The following is a 17,656-nucleotide window of genomic DNA, read 5'->3' as shown; positions in this document are numbered from 1 at the left end:
TTTGCAACACCACACACACGTACGCGAGAGAGTAGATAACATCGGCGCAATGAATGAAAATGAACAGAAAATGACATATGATACACACGACGACCAATAAAACACAAGAAATGAGACCGACGAACAACGAAAGCCATGATTCGCATTTTCAATGATTGATTGTTCATTTATCCCACCCGAAGGTGGGATGTGGGCCGAACCCGGAGGTACTGCAATACCGGGACAACCCGTGGGTGCGACAAAGCGAGCTTTGAATCGACACCCCGTCTTCAAACATACATTTAATACAAGAGCCCAGCGATGCTGGGCGTCCCAGGTATTAAACTGAGAAGAACAGATACTACACTTGATCTTATTTTTTTTTTTTTTTTTTTTTTTTTTTTTTTTTTTTTTTTTTCGCGCAACGCTCAGAGTTCAAGATGGATACCACTACATCTTGCAGGTTTACAAATTGTCCATATGGAATGGATTTGTTTCCTGTCTCATCATTAGTGCGTCCGCTCCGGGAGCCGTCCACACACCCAAACACTCAGCAGGCACACCATACTTACATGGAAGATACCTACCAGGGAGGCGAGGGACTCACTACGACCGAAGGGACCCACCGCGGTAGATGGTAATCTGTGGATGTAAATGTTTGGTTAGTGGCTGCCTCAAGCTGATCTGCCTGTCTCAACTTTCCTCTTGTTGATCTTGGAGCAGTCTAGGAGATGGCGGGTCAAGCTCAAGAACTAGCGCATTTTGGTAGAGAGTTAATTTTGATTTTATTTGAAATTGTTTGTGTGTGTGTATCTTCTTGTTGCCCGCTTCAAGAAGGGCACCTGTTTGGAGAAAACGGGCCACCGCAGTCTGACACCTCATTTGGCGGAGATGCCAGAGAGGAGCGGCCAGAGGGAGGGTAGCTTTCGCTGACCCCAGAGTCGTCTTGGAATGGGCCGCTGCAATCCTGTCATCCCAGAGCGAGTGGGACAACGGAGAGGTAAGGTAAGGTAAGGTAAGGTAATAAGGTAATAAGGTAATAAGGTAATAAGGTAAGTCTCACGAGCCTTATTCACTGCGAACGATTAATTGCGACCTGGTGGCTTTGGAGACATTGCTGCCAAAAAGCGACTAACAGCAAGCCTTGCTTTCCTCGCTAGAGCGAGCGAGTGAAAGCGACACCGGCCTAACTTTTACCAGCCTTTTTAGATTTTTTTTAAAGTCAGTTAGATAAATAAATAACTAGAAAGTTTAGAAAATAGCCTAAGTCAGCTAGATCAGTGGCCCCCTGCTGGGAACCACTGATCTAGGCGAGTAGTTAGCTTTTTTTCCCTCCCTAGATTTTTTTTTGGAGTCAGCCTTTTCCCCTTAAGGGAATTAGCTGATTGCCACGTAGAAAGTAGGTCAGGTGAGAATAGCCAGTTAGCTACAGCGAGTCTAGACAGTACGTGACCAGCTTTTAGGGTGTGGTCAAGACAGAATTTAGCTAAATTTTCCTTCAGAAGGAAAATTTAAAACTTGAAAAGCTTGGACTTTGGTAAGTCTTTGTTAATTCTTATATTTAAAATAACATAAACTAAACACCAGCTATACTCATGGGCGACTCTAAGGCCAACGAGTTTAAATATCAAAGAACCTTGGTTGTGCAAGCATCCAGCCAGTCCTGGCTTGATGTAAGCACTTTCATCAGTTTCTTTATGCAAGATGGCTTCCTTGCAAAGTATGGAAAGGAGCTAAAAGCTGTGCGTGCCAAGAGCCTGCGGCAGCACATTTTCACCGTCACGTTCTCAGCTTCTGAGAACGAAACCAAATCCGTGCTGATGGAACAGCTGGCGCTAGACCATCAGTCACCCGTGACCTATTCACACAAGGAAGTAGGTTACGTGATCAAAGTATGGCGACCGATGCCACCATGCGACGTGATCACATTATATCCAGTGCCAGACGAGTGGCATCTGGATTTAATTAATGAGTTTGCTTGCCAAGCAAACTGGGGAAATGTTTACCAGATGGTTAAAGGTAAACACAAGCAGCACCCCACCATCTGCAACGAGTTTCTGCATGTGTACCTGCAGAACACTAAACTCGCCAACATCCCAGATAAGGTGCAGATGTTTGGTGAATGGATCTCCATCACCAAGCCTGGAGAAGGACATTTGCCACTCTGCCAGATTTGCAAAGTCCGGGGACACCTAACATCAAAGTGCCCCACGAAACCGAAGAAGACCCAGGCCAACCCACCTCGAGACCGGGAGTCCAAGGCCGACCCACCCCGAGACCGGGCGCCTAGACAACCCAGGAAACAGGGACGCTCGAGAGAATCCATAAACAGAAGCAACGAACTCTTCTGCCAAAGATCAGAGGCCGCTTTCCTTGCGAGACAGGCCGAGAAGTCCAGACCGCGTTTTGCTGCATCCAGACCAAAAAAAACGTATGTGTCAGATTCGTCGCCAACCAGGCAGCAGCTCGCCTGTCATGTGTGCCGATCAACAGGCCGACACAAACCTGGTTGCAATGCAAGAGAAAAGTTCAGGGAAAAGAGTAGGAAGAGAAAGAACCCCCCCACGAGCGACGATGGCTTTATCACCGTGGGCAAAGGAGGGAAACACAACCCCAAAACCTCCATGCGCAGCATCTTCTCATCAGATGCTGAGATAGTGGATAAGCCCATGTCCAACACAGAGTCCAAGACATCGACTCCAAAAGAACCCTTGCTAAAGCGGAGATCGATTGCCCAACCAGCATCTCCCAGGACGACGAATCCCAGAGACCACGACGCATCCCACGCCAGCTCCAAGGATGCGTCGGTCTCAGTTGACAATGACAACTCGTCAACTGACTCGGAGTCCGTTTCTTCGAGAGAGTCTACGCGGGCTGAACTGACCGGGACCTCTCCTCTCCATCGAAATGTCTTCAGTTCGGTGGATGAGCTCACGGACTCAGACGGCGTCCCATCCAACTACACGGTCTAGTCCAAAACTCTTAAACTTTAATCTGCTTTTTCTCTATCTATAATCATGTTCACAGATACGGAGAGTGACGATTCGGACGCCGGACTGGGCAACCTTAAGGTCGGCTCAATGAACATCAACGGAATATCCAAGAAATTGCGAGATGTCAAAAACTTCTTTACATCTCACAGACTCTCTGTACTGGCAATACAAGAAACACACAGAATCCCCACCGATCAACTCGAGACGTGGGCTCAACATAACAATTACATAACATATACAAACATAGAACCTGATAGAACCCCCTTCTATGCAGGGACAATGTTCATCGTAAAGAAGGACATACACGATAGGTCCGAAATCACACATCACACAATAGTACAAAATCGAATACATCACCTCAACATCAAATGTGGTAAAAATAACATAAACATATTCAATGCATACCTTCCGCAGAGCAACGGAGAGAGAAAGTCATGCTTTGAACTGCTCTCCGAGGCTATGCTGGAATATGAACATCAACATGTGGTCTTACTTGGTGATTTTAACGTGATCCTTGATCCGTTGGACACTGCTAAGCCGCAATTTTTCTTCACTACACCGGATAAAACAGCACTTAGAACATTAATACATCATAACCAATTGACAGACATATTCAGACAAGAATATCCTTACAAAAGACTGTTCACGCGCCAAAACCACAACAGTAAGACCAGGATAGATAGAATATACATAAATGAACATGCACTTGAAAATTATCATAACATCAAACATGAATACTTCACATCATCAGACCACTGCACATTACCAATAATTCATCTAAAATATCAACAACACACCAAATGGGGTGAATATTCATACAAAATCAATAACAGCATATTAGAATATGCTCACGTCATAACAGAGCTCGAAACGGCTTGGGAAAACTGGACCATAAACGTACCACAAATAGAACCACCAGACATGCTTATAAGGTGGGATCATGGCAAGAAAATGTTGAAAAATCGACTGATTGAACTCTCGCAAGATGTCGCACTCAAGCGTAGAGAAGATTACAATCAAGCGAAAAATATGCTCCACACTCTGGACGCTCATCCAGACCACGTCCTGGAAGATCGTCGCCCGGAATTCTTGGAGAAAATCAACAACTTCTACGATTATAAAGCAGTCGGATCGCAAATCAGATCCAGAACTATCCCAACTAGCGATGAAGAACCATCTAAAAGCTTCTTCAAAGCAGAGGAACAAAATTGTAAAAGTACCTCTATCACTGAGATACACGACGCAAACAACACAACACTCACCAAGAAAGAAGACATTCTCAAAGAAGTACACAGCTTCTACCACTCCCTATGGGGTGTAAAAGACAACATAAACTCTCAAGAACAAAACAACTACTTAAACATTCTTGGAGAGGCCAAAATTGAGGAAGACGCAGCTGAACAAGCGGAACAGCTGATCAGTCTCAAAGAAGTAAAAACCGCCATCGATTCTCTTAATAAGGATTCTGCACCTGGATCAGATGGTCTCGGCTCATTATTCTACCAAAAATGCTGGCATTTCCTGAAACACGACATTCTAGAGATGCTTACAAATTGCTACTTGAGAAAAACAATGACTTCCTCAATGAGAGAAGCAAAAGTGAAGTTAATCTTTAAAAAAGGTGAAAAAGAAAAGCTCAAAAATTGGAGACCGATCTCTCTGCTCAACACAGACTACAAGATCTTGAGCAAAATCCTCTCCAACAGACTCACACCCATGATCACAAACCTGATTTGTCCGAATCAGAAATGTGGACTGCCAAACCGCAGAATAGAGCATGTTACAATGAATATACAAGCTGCCCTGGAAGCTTCTCAAACTCAACACAGGGACTTGTACGTCATGATAACTGACTTTGAAAAAGCTTTCGATAGAGTTAGTCACTCCTTCCTCTATGGAATCTTGAAGAAACTCGGAGTAAAACCAATAATGATGAATTACCTGTCATTAGTTTACCACAAAACAAAAAGCAAAATAGAAATCAATGGAGCTTTAACAAAACGAATAAACGTTAAAAGGGGCATACGACAGGGTTGTCCCCTCAGCATGCTCTATTTCATAATCTGTGCTGACGTTCTCACCCGACGCATAGAGAAAAATCATCTGATCAACGGTTTTCGCTTTTCCAAGCTGACAATCAAAATCCAGCAATATGCGGACGACACCACATTCATCACAAGAGACATTCCATCTCTCAAGGAAATCAACAAAGAACTAGCCATCTACCAGACGATGTCCGGCCAGAAAGTGAACCAGGGAAAGACCCAGATCCTGGCGTCCAAACCTGACCTGGCCCAAAGAGCTCAGCAACTCTTTCCAGAAGCTGCGATCTTGAACAACGTCAAGATCCTGGGCATCTGGCTAGGCACAAACAAAACACAACTTGACAAGATGAACTGGCAGACCGCCATCAAAAAAACTCAAACGATCGCCAACATCCACAAACCACGAAGACTCTCCCTCTATGGAAAGATCTCGATCATCAACACTCTCTTGGTACCCGTCACTTTGCATCTCAGTAGAGTGCTGATGCCAACGAAACAACACATCAAAGAACTAAACAAAATCCTCTTCGACTTCCTCTGGTATCCTTCACCATTCGAACAGCTCCAGAGAAGCAAGACGTTTCCTCCTGTCAAAGATGGAGGCATCAACATGGTGGACATCCAATCAAAATTTCAAACAAGCCGCATCGACAGAATTCGCCACCTCTTCTCACTAGAAGACGCCACCGAAATCTGGCACGAATGGGCCATGTTCAATTTGAGTTACAGAATGAGACACATTAATCCTCATCTGTTCTCCAACAGCATTCCGCATGCCCCAATTCCAAACGAAATGTATGCGGACATCTTCAAGTCCTTTTGCAAACTCAAAGGCTTGAAACACGACTGGGAAAACACTTCCTACAAAAATATCTACATCAATCTGAAAACGCAAAATGAAAAGAAAATTGACAAGATTGATGAAAACGGAAAGAAGATTCCTTGGAATGAGATCCTCTTGAAAAACAAGGGAATCAAACTCTTCCTTCCACCTCACCTATCCTCCATGTCCTTTCGGATTGCACATGGAGGATACAAATGGGGAGATTTTAATAGATCAATACACTCCGACAGAAAAACAAACTGCAAATTCTGCAGAAAACCAGAAGACAATGTGGCCCACGTCCTCACCAAGTGCTCCTTTGCACAAGGAATATGGGAGCGCCTGAAACAACAATATCTTGGCCTAACCAAGGAAGACATAGAAATAACAAAGGACATGATCCTCCACAACCAAATCCCTGACGGACAGAAGAACAATCCGATTCTTTTGACCATGATGAATGTCGCCAAACACACCATCATCCAAAAGAAGATATCTCTGGACATAGGCGACACATATATACAGGACACAAAACGGTCCACCATTCAAGCCCTGTGGGTCATCATGACAAAAACGAAAGACATAACACAAAAGCATAACACTCCTTTGTCATCTGACATTTCTACTCCTTCTAAACCTCCTCCTACGGTCAGAAGAAAGAAGAACCAGTCGAGATCCACTCTTCAACCGCCCTCTCAGTCGTCCTCGGTGGTAGGGATGACTGATTGCAGCGGTGGATCTCACTAGAACAGTACGGTCGTAGATCATCTTTGAAGAAGATTAGACAGCCAAGGGCGTAACAACCCACCTTTAACCCGTCCCTCTCACTCATCTCCAACGGCCTGATGCCGGAAGAATGATTGCAGCGGGAGATCTTTAACCGTCCCTCTCCGTCATCCCACTCGCTCTGGGATGACAGGATTGCAGCGGCCAATTCCATGATGACTCTGGGGTCAGCGAAAGCTACCCTCCCTCTGGCCGCTCCTCTCTGGCATCTCCGCCAAATGAGGTGTCAGACTGCAGTGGCCCGTTTCCTCCAAACAGGTGCCCTTCTTCAAGCGGGCAACAAGAAGATACACACACATAAACAATTACAAATAAAATTAAAATTAACTCTTTGACAAAACGCGCTAGTTCTTGAGCTTGACCCGCCATCTCCTAGACTGCTCCAAGATCAGCAAGAGGAAAGTTGAGACAGGCAGATCAGCTTGAGGCAGCCACTAACCAAACATTTACATCCACAGATTACCATCTACCGCGGTGGGTCCCTTCGGTCGTAGTGAGTCCCTCGCCTCCCTGGTAGGTATCTTCCATGTAAGTATGGTGTGCCTGCTGAGTGTTTGGGTGTGTGGACGGCTCCCGGAGCGGACGCACTAATGATGAGACAGGAAACAAATCCATTCCATATGGACAATTTGTAAACCTGCAAGATGTAGTGGTATCCATCTTGAACTCTGAGCGTTGCGCGAAGAAGAAAAAAAAAAAAAAAAAAAAAAAAAAAAAAAAAAAAAAAAACCCTCTGAGCATTGCTTGCTCACATTTATTAAACTAATGCAAGACATTTATTAAACTAATGCAAGACTCTGCATGTCACGTGCCGCTTGAAGCCGGCCGGTCAGTCAGTTGGTTTGTTCACGACTCGCGACGAAAAGAAGTTTGTGTCTGCGTAGGAGAACATCACATGTTTGACAAGGTGAGTCGCATTATTGGCACAGCTGTGCTGGCTGAATTGCTCAGCACAGGAACTTTTATTCAATAGAGAGTCATTGCAGAACACGCGACAACAAGCGAAAAATTTGCAACACCACACACACGTACGCGAGAGAGTAGATAACATCGGCGCAATGAATGAAAATGAACAGAAAATGACATATGATACACACGACGACCAATAAAACACAAGAAATGAGACCGACGAACAACGAAAGCCATGATTCGCATTTTCAATGATTGATTGTTCATTTATCCCACCCGAAGGTGGGATGTGGGCCGAACCCGGAGGTACTGCAATACCGGGACAACCCGTGGGTGCGACAAAGCGAGCTTTGAATCGACACCCCGTCTTCAAACATACATTTAATACAAGAGCCCAGCGATGCTGGGCGTCCCAGGTATTAAACTGAGAAGAACAGATACTACACTTGATCTTATTTTTTTTTTTTTTTTTTTTTTTTTTTTTTTTTTTTTTTTTTTTTCGCGCAACGCTCAGAGTTCAAGATGGATACCACTACATCTTGCAGGTTTACAAATTGTCCATATGGAATGGATTTGTTTCCTGTCTCATCATTAGTGCGTCCGCTCCGGGAGCCGTCCACACACCCAAACACTCAGCAGGCACACCATACTTACATGGAAGATACCTACCAGGGAGGCGAGGGACTCACTACGACCGAAGGGACCCACCGCGGTAGATGGTAATCTGTGGATGTAAATGTTTGGTTAGTGGCTGCCTCAAGCTGATCTGCCTGTCTCAACTTTCCTCTTGCTGATCTTGGAGCAGTCTAGGAGATGGCGGGTCAAGCTCAAGAACTAGCGCATTTTGGTAGAGAGTTCATTTTAATTTTATTTGAAATTGTTTGTGTGTGTGTATCTTCTTGTTGCCCGCTTCAAGAAGGGCACCTGTTTGGAGAAAACGGGCCACCGCAGTCTGACACCTCATTTGGCGGAGATGCCAGAGAGGAGCGGCCAGAGGGAGGGTAGCTTTCGCTGACCCCAGAGTCGTCTTGGAATGGGCCGCTGCAATCCTGTCATCCCAGAGCGAGTGGGACAACGGAGAGGGACGGTTAAAGATCTCCCGCTGCAATCACTCTTCCGGCATCAGGCCGTTGCAGATGAGTGAGAGGGACGGGTTAAAGGTGGGTTGTTACGCCCTTGGCTGTCTAAACTTCTTCAAAGATGATCTACGACCGTACTGTGCTAGTGAGATCCACCGCTGCAATCAGTCATCCCTACCACCGAGGACGACTGAGAGGGCGGTTGAAGAGTGGATCTCGACTGTTTCTTCTTTCTTCTGACCGTAGGAGGAGGTTTGGAAGGAGTAGAAATGTCAGATGACAAAGGAATGTTATGCTTTTGTGTTATGTCTTTCGTTTTTGTCATGATCACCCACAGGGCTTGAGTGGTGGACCGTTTTGTGTCCTGTATATATGTGTCGCCTATGTCCAGAGATTTCTTCTTTTGGATGATGGTGTGCTTGGCGACATTCATCATGGTAAGAAGGATCAGGTTGTTCTTTTGTCCTCCAGGGAGTTGGTTGTAAAGGATCATGTCCTTTGTTATTTCTATGTCTTCCTTGGTTAGGTCAAGATATTGTTGTTTCAGGCGCTCCCATATTCTTTGTGCAAAGGAGCACTTGGTGAGGACGTGGGCCACATTGTCTTCTGGTTTTCTGCAGAATTTGCAGTTTGTTTTTCTGTCGGAATGTATTGATCTATTAAAATCTCCCCATTTGTATCCTCCATGTGCAATCCGAAAGGACATGGAGGATAGGTGAGGTGGAAGGAAGAGTTTGATTCCCTTGTTTTTCAGGAGGATCTCATTCCAAGGAATCTTCTTTCCGTTTTCATCAATCTTGTCAATTTTCTTTTCATTTTGCGTTTTCAGATTGATGTAGATATTTTTGTAGGAAGTATTTTCCCAGTCGTGTTTCAAGCCTTTGAGTTTGCAAAAGGACTTGAAGATGTCCGCATACATTTCGTTTGGAATTGGGGCATGCGGAATGCTGTTGGAGAACAGATGAGGATTAATGTGTCTCATTCTGTAACTCAAATTGAACATGGCCCATTCGTGCCAGATTTCGGTGGCGTCTTCTAGAGAGAAGAGATGGCGAATTCTGTCGATGCGGCTTGTTTGAAATTTTGATTGGATGTCCACCATGTTGATGCCTCCATCTTTGACAGGAGGAAACGTCTTGCTTCTCTGGAGCTGTTCGAATGGTGAGGGATACCAGAGGAAGTCGAAGAGGATTTTGTTTAGTTCTTTGATGTGTTGTTTCGTTGGCATCAGCACTCTACTGAGATGCAAAGTGACGGGTACCAAGAGAGTGTTGATGATCGAGATCTTTCCATAGAGGGAGAGTCTTCGTGGTTTGTGGATGTTGGCGATCGTTTGAGTTTTCTTGATGGCGGTCTGCCAGTTCATCTTATCAAGTTGTGTTTTGTTTGTGCCTAGCCAGATGCCCAGGATCTTGACGTTGTTCAAGATCGCAGCTTCTGGAAAGAGTTGCTGAGCTCTTTGGGCCAGGTCAGGTTTGGACGCCAGGATCTGGGTCTTTCCCTGGTTCACTTTCTGGCCGGACATCGTCTGATAGATGGCTAGTTCTTTGTTGATTTCCTTGAGAGATGGAATGTCTCTTGTGATGAAAGTGGTGTCGTCCGCATATTGCTGGATTTTGATTGTCAGCTTGGAAAAGCGAAAACCGTTGATCAGATGATTTTTCTCTATGCGTCGGGTGAGAACGTCAGCACAGATTATGAAATAGAGCATGCTGAGGGGACAACCCTGTCGTATGCCCCTTTTAACGTTTATTCGTTTTGTTAAAGCTCCATTGATTTCTATTTTGCTTTTTGTTTTGTGGTAAACTAATGACAGGTAATTCATCATTATTGGTTTTACTCCGAGTTTCTTCAAGATTCCATAGAGGAAGGAGTGACTAACTCTATCGAAAGCTTTTTCAAAGTCAGTTATCATGACGTACAAGTCCCTGTGTTGAGTTTGAGAAGCTTCCAGGGCAGCTTGTATATTCATTGTAACATGCTCTATTCTGCGGTTTGGCAGTCCACATTTCTGATTCGGACAAATCAGGTTTGTGATCATGGGTGTGAGTCTGTTGGAGAGGATTTTGCTCAAGATCTTGTAGTCTGTGTTGAGCAGAGAGATCGGTCTCCAATTTTTGAGCTTTTCTTTTTCACCTTTTTTAAAGATTAACTTCACTTTTGCTTCTCTCATTGAGGGAGTCATTGTTTTTCTCAAGTAGCAATTTGTAAGCATCTCTAGAATGTCGTGTTTCAGGAAATGCCAGCATTTTTGGTAGAATAATGAGCCGAGACCATCTGATCCAGGTGCAGAATCCTTGTTAAGAGAATCGATGGCGGTTTTTACTTCTTTGAGACTGATCAGCTGTTCCGCTTGTTCTGCTGCGTCTTCCTCAATTTTGGCCTCTCCAAGAATGTTTAAGTAGTTGTTTTGTTCTTGAGAGTTTATGTTGTCTTTTACACCCCATAGAGAGTGGTAGAAGCTGTGTACTTCTTTGAGAATGTCTTCTTTCTTGGTGAGTGTTGTGTTGTTTGCGTCGTGTATCTCAGTGATAGAGCTACTTTTACAATTTTGTTCCTCTGCTTTGAAGAAGCTTTTAGATGGCTCTTCATCGCTAGTTGGGATAGTTCTGGATCTGATTTGCGATCCGACTGCTTTATAATCGTAGAAGTTGTTGACTTTCTCCAAGAATTCCGGGCGACGATCTTCCAGGACGTGGTCCGGATGAGCGTCCAGAGTGTGGAGCATATTTTTCGCTTGATTGTAATCTTCTCTACGCTTGAGTGCGACATCTTGCGAGAGTTCCATCAGTCGATTTTTCAACATTTTCTTGCCATGATCCCACCTTATAAGCATGTCTTGTGGTTCTATTTGTGGTACGTTTATAATCCAATTTTCCCAAGCCGTTTCGAGCTCTGTTATGACGTGAGCATATTCTACTATGCTGTTATTGATTTTGTATGAATATTCACCCCATTTGATGTGTTGTTGATATTGGAGATGAATTATTGGTAATGTGCAGTGGTCTGATGATGTGAAATATTCATGTTTAATGTTATGATAATTTTCAAGTGTATGTTCATTTATGTATATTCTATCTATCCTGGTCTTACTGTTGTGGTTTTGGCGCGTGAACAGTTTTTTGTATGGATGTTCTTGTCTGAATATGTCTATCAGTTGGTTATGACGTATTAATGTTCTAAATGCTGTTTTATCCGGTGTAGTGAAGAAAAATTGCGGCTTAGCAGTGTCTAACGGATCAAGTATCACGTTAAAATCACCAAGTAAGACCACATGTTGATGTTCATATTCCAGCATAGCTTCGGAGAGCAGTTCAAAACATGACTTTCTCTCTCCGTTGCTCTGCGGAAGGTATGCATTGAATATGTTTATGTTATTTTTACCACATTTGATGTTGAGGTGATGTATTCGATTTTGTACTATGGTGTGATGTGTGATTTCGGACCTATCGTGTATGTCCTTCTTTACGATGAACATTGTCCCTGCATAGAAGGGGGTTCTATCAGGTTCTATGTTGGTGTATGTTGTGTAATTGTTATGTTGTGCCCACGTCTCAAGTTGATCGGTGGGGATTCTGTGTGTTTCTTGTATTGCCAGTACAGAGAGTCTGTGAGATGTAAAGAAGTTTTTGACATCTCGCAATTTCTTGGATATTCCGTTGATGTTCATTGAGCCAACCTTGAGGTTGCCCAGTCCGGCGTCCGAATCGTCACTCTCCGTATCTGCGAACATGATTATAGATAGAGAAAAAGCAGATTAAAGTTTAAGAGTTTTGGACTAGACCGTGTAGTTGGCTGGGACGCCGTCTGAGTCCGTGAGCTCACCCACCGAACTGAAGACGTTTGGATGGGGAGGAGAGGTCCCGGTCAGTTCAGCCCGCGTAGACTCTCTCGAAGAAACGGACTCCGAGTCAGTTGACGAGTTGTCATTGTCAACTGAGACCGACGCATCCTTGGAGCTGGCGTGGGATGCGTCGTGGTCTCTGGGATTCGTCGTCCTGGGAGATGCTGGTTGGGCAATCGATCTCCGCTTTAGCAAGGGTTCTTTTGGAGTCGATGTCTTGGACTCTGTGTTGGACATGGGCTTATCCGCTATCTCAGTATCTGATGAGAAGATGCTGCGCATGGAGGTTTTGGGGTTGTGTTTCCCTCCTTTGCCCACGGTGATAAAGCCATCGTCGCTCGTGGGGGGGTTCTTTCTCTTCCTACTCTTTTCCCTGAACTTTTCTCTTGCATTGCAACCAGGTTTGTGTCGGCCTGTTGATCGGCACACATGACAGGCGAGCTGCTGCCTGGTTGGCGACGAATCTGACACATACGTTTTTCTTGGTCTGGATGCAGCAAAACGCGGTCTGGACTTCTCGGCCTGTCTTGCAAGGAAAGCGGCCTCTGATCTTTGGCAGAAGAGTTCGTTGCTTCTGTTTATGGATTCTCTCGAGCGTCCCTGTTTCCTGGGTTGTCTAGGCGCCCGGTCTCGGGGTGGGTCGGCCTTGGACTCCCGGTCTCGAGGTGGGTTGGCCTGGGTCTTCTTCGGTTTCGTGGGGCACTTTGATGTTAGGTGTCCCCGGACTTTGCAAATCTGGCAGAGTGGCAAATGTCCTTCTCCAGGCTTGGTGATGGAGATCCATTCACCAAACATCTGCACCTTATCTGGGATGTTGGCGAGTTTAGTGTTCTGCAGGTACACATGCAGAAACTCGTTGCAGATGGTGGGGTGCTGCTTGTGTTTACCTTTAACCATCTGGTAAACATTTCCCCAGTTTGCTTGGCAAGCAAACTCATTAATTAAATCCAGATGCCACTCGTCTGGCACTGGATATAATGTGATCACGTCGCATGGTGGCATCGGTCGCCATACTTTGATCACGTAACCTACTTCCTTGTGTGAATAGGTCACGGGTGACTGATGGTCTAGCGCCAGCTGTTCCATCAGCACGGATTTGGTTTCGTTCTCAGAAGCTGAGAACGTGACGGTGAAAATGTGCTGCCGCAGGCTCTTGGCACGCACAGCTTTTAGCTCCTTTCCATACTTTGCAAGGAAGCCATCTTGCATAAAGAAACTGATGAAAGTGCTTACATCAAGCCAGGACTGGCTGGATGCTTGCACAACCAAGGTTCTTTGATATTTAAACTCGTTGGCCTTAGAGTCGCCCATGAGTATAGCTGGTGTTTAGTTTATGTTATTTTAAATATAAGAATTAACAAAGACTTACCAAAGTCCAAGCTTTTCAAGTTTTAAATTTTCCTTCTGAAGGAAAATTTAGCTAAATTCTGTCTTGACCACACCCTAAAAGCTGGTCACGTACTGTCTAGACTCGCTGTAGCTAACTGGCTATTCTCACCTGACCTACTTTCTACGTGGCAATCAGCTAATTCCCTTAAGGGGAAAAGGCTGACTCCAAAAAAAAATCTAGGGAGGGAAAAAAAGCTAACTACTCGCCTAGATCAGTGGTTCCCAGCAGGGGGCCACTGATCTAGCTGACTTAGGCTATTTTCTAAACTTTCTAGTTATTTATTTATCTAACTGACTTTAAAAAAAATCTAAAAAGGCTGGTAAAAGTTAGGCCGGTGTCGCTTTCACTCGCTCGCTCTAGCGAGGAAAGCAAGGCTTGCTGTTAGTCGCTTTTTGGCAGCAATGTCTCCAAAGCCACCAGGTCGCAATTAATCGTTCGCAGTGAATAAGGCTCGTGAGACTTACCTTATTCAAATAGAATGATCTTAGCTCTTGAGAGCTTGAGAGATACTACAGATACAACAGATACTACACTTGATCTTAGCTCTTGAGAGCCGAGAAGCGATAAAGCAATGCTCCACGACGTCGACGTTTAGACATCGCGGCGGCGCTTTCGGTCCGCCGGCCGGCAGTCCTGGTCGCATTTGAAATCGACTTTGTCGAATGGCTGGTGTTCTCCACTGCCTGGCAACGTGGGCACACCACGTGCGTGACGACGCGATCAAGTCGCATCCAAGCAAAGGACAAGGCATAGAAAGCATGTCGATGAACTGTGGATGCACATCCAGTCGGTGACTAAAAGAAATATGGAACGCTTCACGATTTTGCGTGTCATCCTTGCGCAGGGGCCATGCTAATCTTCTCTGTATCGTTCCAATTTTAGTATATGTACTGCCGAAGCAAGTACGCTCACCTCTTGCTTTTGATTCGCTTAAAAAGCTTTCAGATGATTTCGCTTTCAGCTTGTGGTCTCGCAACAGCAGGACACAAGACAACAATTCGGTCTCCAAACGCTTGATATGTGTTGTACGGGGGGGGGGGGGATGGAAAAAGCTTTTTCTTCTTCTTCGCTTTCGGTTGATGAGTTAAAAAAGGGATAGCGCGAACGCAGTCCCCACTAACAGAAATTATACGACCGAGTTACCCACATTTGGGGTAATCGCAGAGGTCAACTTCTCCGAAGTGCAATGGTGAAGTCTCGCCCTGGGCCCACCGCCTACGTGATCACGGTGAAGACCCTCGTCAGGTAAGTATGAGTTGGTTGCCTGTCAGCATCTCTCTTCTGGGACCGTGATTCTCTTCGGCTTTGCTCCGTTGCTTTTGTTTGCCTTTTTTGTGTGTGAGCAGAACCTTTCGACGACACTTCAGCAGCTGCTGCTGCTGTTTCTGTGATCACTCACTTACTTCGAAAAAGAACAATGTATGAGTTTGAAAAATGAGAGCAAACAATGCTCAGGCGCACTTACCTTGTATTCAAATAGAATGATGAAGAAGCTTAACCAAGCGCCATATATAGCGGGCTAAATTTTCTTAAGAATGCTGTTTTTATTTCAAGCCAATGGCCTGCAGCAAAGCTCAGTTTCATTCGCTGCCATACATGCTATCATATGATGAGTGATCGCATTCTATTCTTTGAAAGGTAAGTCGCCCTCTGAGCATTGCTTGCTCACATTTATTAAACTAATGCAAGACATTTATTAAACTAATGCAAGACTCTGCATGTCACGTGCCGCTTGAAGCCGGCCGGTCAGTCAGTTGGTTTGTTCACGACTCGCGACGAAAAGAAGTTTGTGTCTGCGTAGGAGAACATCACATGTTTGACAAGGTGAGTCGCATTATTGGCACAGCTGTGCTGGCTGAATTGCTCAGCACAGGAACTTTTATTCAATAGAGAGTCATTGCAGAACACGCGACAACAAGCGAAAAATTTGCAACACCACACACACGTACGCGAGAGAGTAGATAACATCGGCGCAATGAATGAAAATGAACAGAAAATGACATATGATACACACGACGACCAATAAAACACAAGAAATGAGACCGACGAACAACGAAAGCCATGATTCGCATTTTCAATGATTGATTGTTCATTTATCCCACCCGAAGGTGGGATGTGGGCCGAACCCGGAGGTACTGCAATACCGGGACAACCCGTGGGTGCGACAAAGCGAGCTTTGAATCGACACCCCGTCTTCAAACATACATTTAATACAAGAGCCCAGCGATGCTGGGCGTCCCAGGTATTAAACTGAGAAGAACAGATACTACACTTGATCTTAGCTCTTGAGAGCCGAGAAGCGATAAAGCAATGCTCCACGACGTCGACGTTTAGACATCGCGGCGGCGCTTTCGGTCCGCCGGCCGGCAGTCCTGGTCGCATTTGAAATCGACTTTGTCGAATGGCTGGTGTTCTCCACTGCCTGGCAACGTGGGCACACCACGTGCGTGACGACGCGATCAAGTCGCATCCAAGCAAAGGACAAGGCATAGAAAGCATGTCGATGAACTGTGGATGCACATCCAGTCGGTGACTAAAAGAAATATGGAACGCTTCACGATTTTGCGTGTCATCCTTGCGCAGGGGCCATGCTAATCTTCTCTGTATCGTTCCAATTTTAGTATATGTACTGCCGAAGCAAGTACGCTCACCTCTTGCTTTTGATTCGCTTAAAAAGCTTTCAGATGATTTCGCTTTCAGCTTGTGGTCTCGCAACAGCAGGACACAAGACAACAATTCGGTCTCCAAACGCTTGATATGTGTTGTACGGGGGGGGGGGGGATGGAAAAAGCTTTTTCTTCTTCTTCGCTTTCGGTTGATGAGTTAAAAAAGGGATAGCGCGAACGCAGTCCCCACTAACAGAAATTATACGACCGAGTTACCCACATTTGGGGTAATCGCAGAGGTCAACTTCTCCGAAGTGCAATGGTGAAGTCTCGCCCTGGGCCCACCGCCTACGTGATCACGGTGAAGACCCTCGTCAGGTAAGTATGAGTTGGTTGCCTGTCAGCATCTCTCTTCTGGGACCGTGATTCTCTTCGGCTTTGCTCCGTTGCTTTTGTTTGCCTTTTTTGTGTGTGAGCAGAACCTTTCGACGACACTTCAGCAGCTGCTGCTGCTGTTTCTGTGATCACTCACTTACTTCGAAAAAGAACAATGTATGAGTTTGAAAAATGAGAGCAAACAATGCTCAGGCGCACTTACCTTGTATTCAAATAGAATGATGAAGAAGCTTAACCAAGCGCCATATATAGCGGGCTAAATTTTCTTAAGAATGCTGTTTTTATTTCAAGCCAATGGCCTGCAGCAAAGCTCAGTTTCATTCGCTGCCATACATGCTATCATATGATGAGTGATCGCATTCTATTCTTTGAAAGGTAAGTCGCCCTCTGAGCATTGCTTGCTCACATTTATTAAACTAATGCAAGACATTTATTAAACTAATGCAAGACTCTGCATGTCACGTGCCGCTTGAAGCCGGCCGGTCAGTCAGTTGGTTTGTTCACGACTCGCGACGAAAAGAAGTTTGTGTCTGCGTAGGAGAACATCACATGTTTGACAAGGTGAGTCGCATTATTGGCACAGCTGTGCTGGCTGAATTGCTCAGCACAGGAACTTTTATTCAATAGAGAGTCATTGCAGAACACGCGACAACAAGCGAAAAATTTGCAACACCACACACACGTACGCGAGAGAGTAGATAACATCGGCGCAATGAATGAAAATGAACAGAAAATGACATATGATACACACGACGACCAATAAAACACAAGAAATGAGACCGACGAACAACGAAAGCCATGATTCG

The 17,656-nt window shown here is 45.1% G+C and overlaps 5 non-coding genes and 2 pseudogenes across 5 annotated transcripts; all 7 read right to left on the bottom strand.

Annotated features, from left to right (window-relative positions):
- Positions 1-184: 184 nt before the first annotated feature.
- On the bottom strand, positions 185-358 carry LOC145772907 (U2 spliceosomal RNA; annotated as a pseudogene).
- Positions 359-7,819: 7,461 nt separating this feature from the next.
- LOC145772906 (U2 spliceosomal RNA) lies at positions 7,820-7,993 on the bottom strand (annotated as a pseudogene).
- A 6,654-nt stretch (positions 7,994-14,647) lies between these two features.
- Positions 14,648-14,754, bottom strand: LOC145772968 (U6 spliceosomal RNA). The gene has a single exon (XR_014289393.1). It is a non-coding gene; the product is annotated as a U6 spliceosomal RNA (small nuclear RNA).
- Positions 14,755-14,938: 184 nt separating this feature from the next.
- Positions 14,939-15,101, bottom strand: LOC145773448 (U1 spliceosomal RNA). Its single transcript, XR_014289829.1, has one exon. It is a non-coding gene; the product is annotated as a U1 spliceosomal RNA (small nuclear RNA).
- An 857-nt stretch (positions 15,102-15,958) lies between these two features.
- On the bottom strand, positions 15,959-16,152 carry LOC145773549 (U2 spliceosomal RNA). Its single transcript, XR_014289922.1, has one exon. It is a non-coding gene; the product is annotated as a U2 spliceosomal RNA (small nuclear RNA).
- A 234-nt stretch (positions 16,153-16,386) lies between these two features.
- Positions 16,387-16,493, bottom strand: LOC145772967 (U6 spliceosomal RNA). Its single transcript, XR_014289392.1, has one exon. It is a non-coding gene; the product is annotated as a U6 spliceosomal RNA (small nuclear RNA).
- Positions 16,494-16,677: 184 nt separating this feature from the next.
- Positions 16,678-16,840, bottom strand: LOC145773446 (U1 spliceosomal RNA). Its single transcript, XR_014289827.1, has one exon. It is a non-coding gene; the product is annotated as a U1 spliceosomal RNA (small nuclear RNA).
- Positions 16,841-17,656: the final 816 nt, after the last annotated feature.

The sequence above is a fragment of the Aplidium turbinatum genome, chromosome 6, assembly GCF_918807975.1.
Source record: "Aplidium turbinatum chromosome 6, kaAplTurb1.1, whole genome shotgun sequence".
NCBI lineage: Eukaryota > Metazoa > Chordata > Ascidiacea > Aplousobranchia > Polyclinidae > Aplidium > Aplidium turbinatum.
The sequence above is the reverse complement of the archived record's forward strand: the minus strand, read 5'-3'. Positions and strand labels throughout refer to the sequence as shown.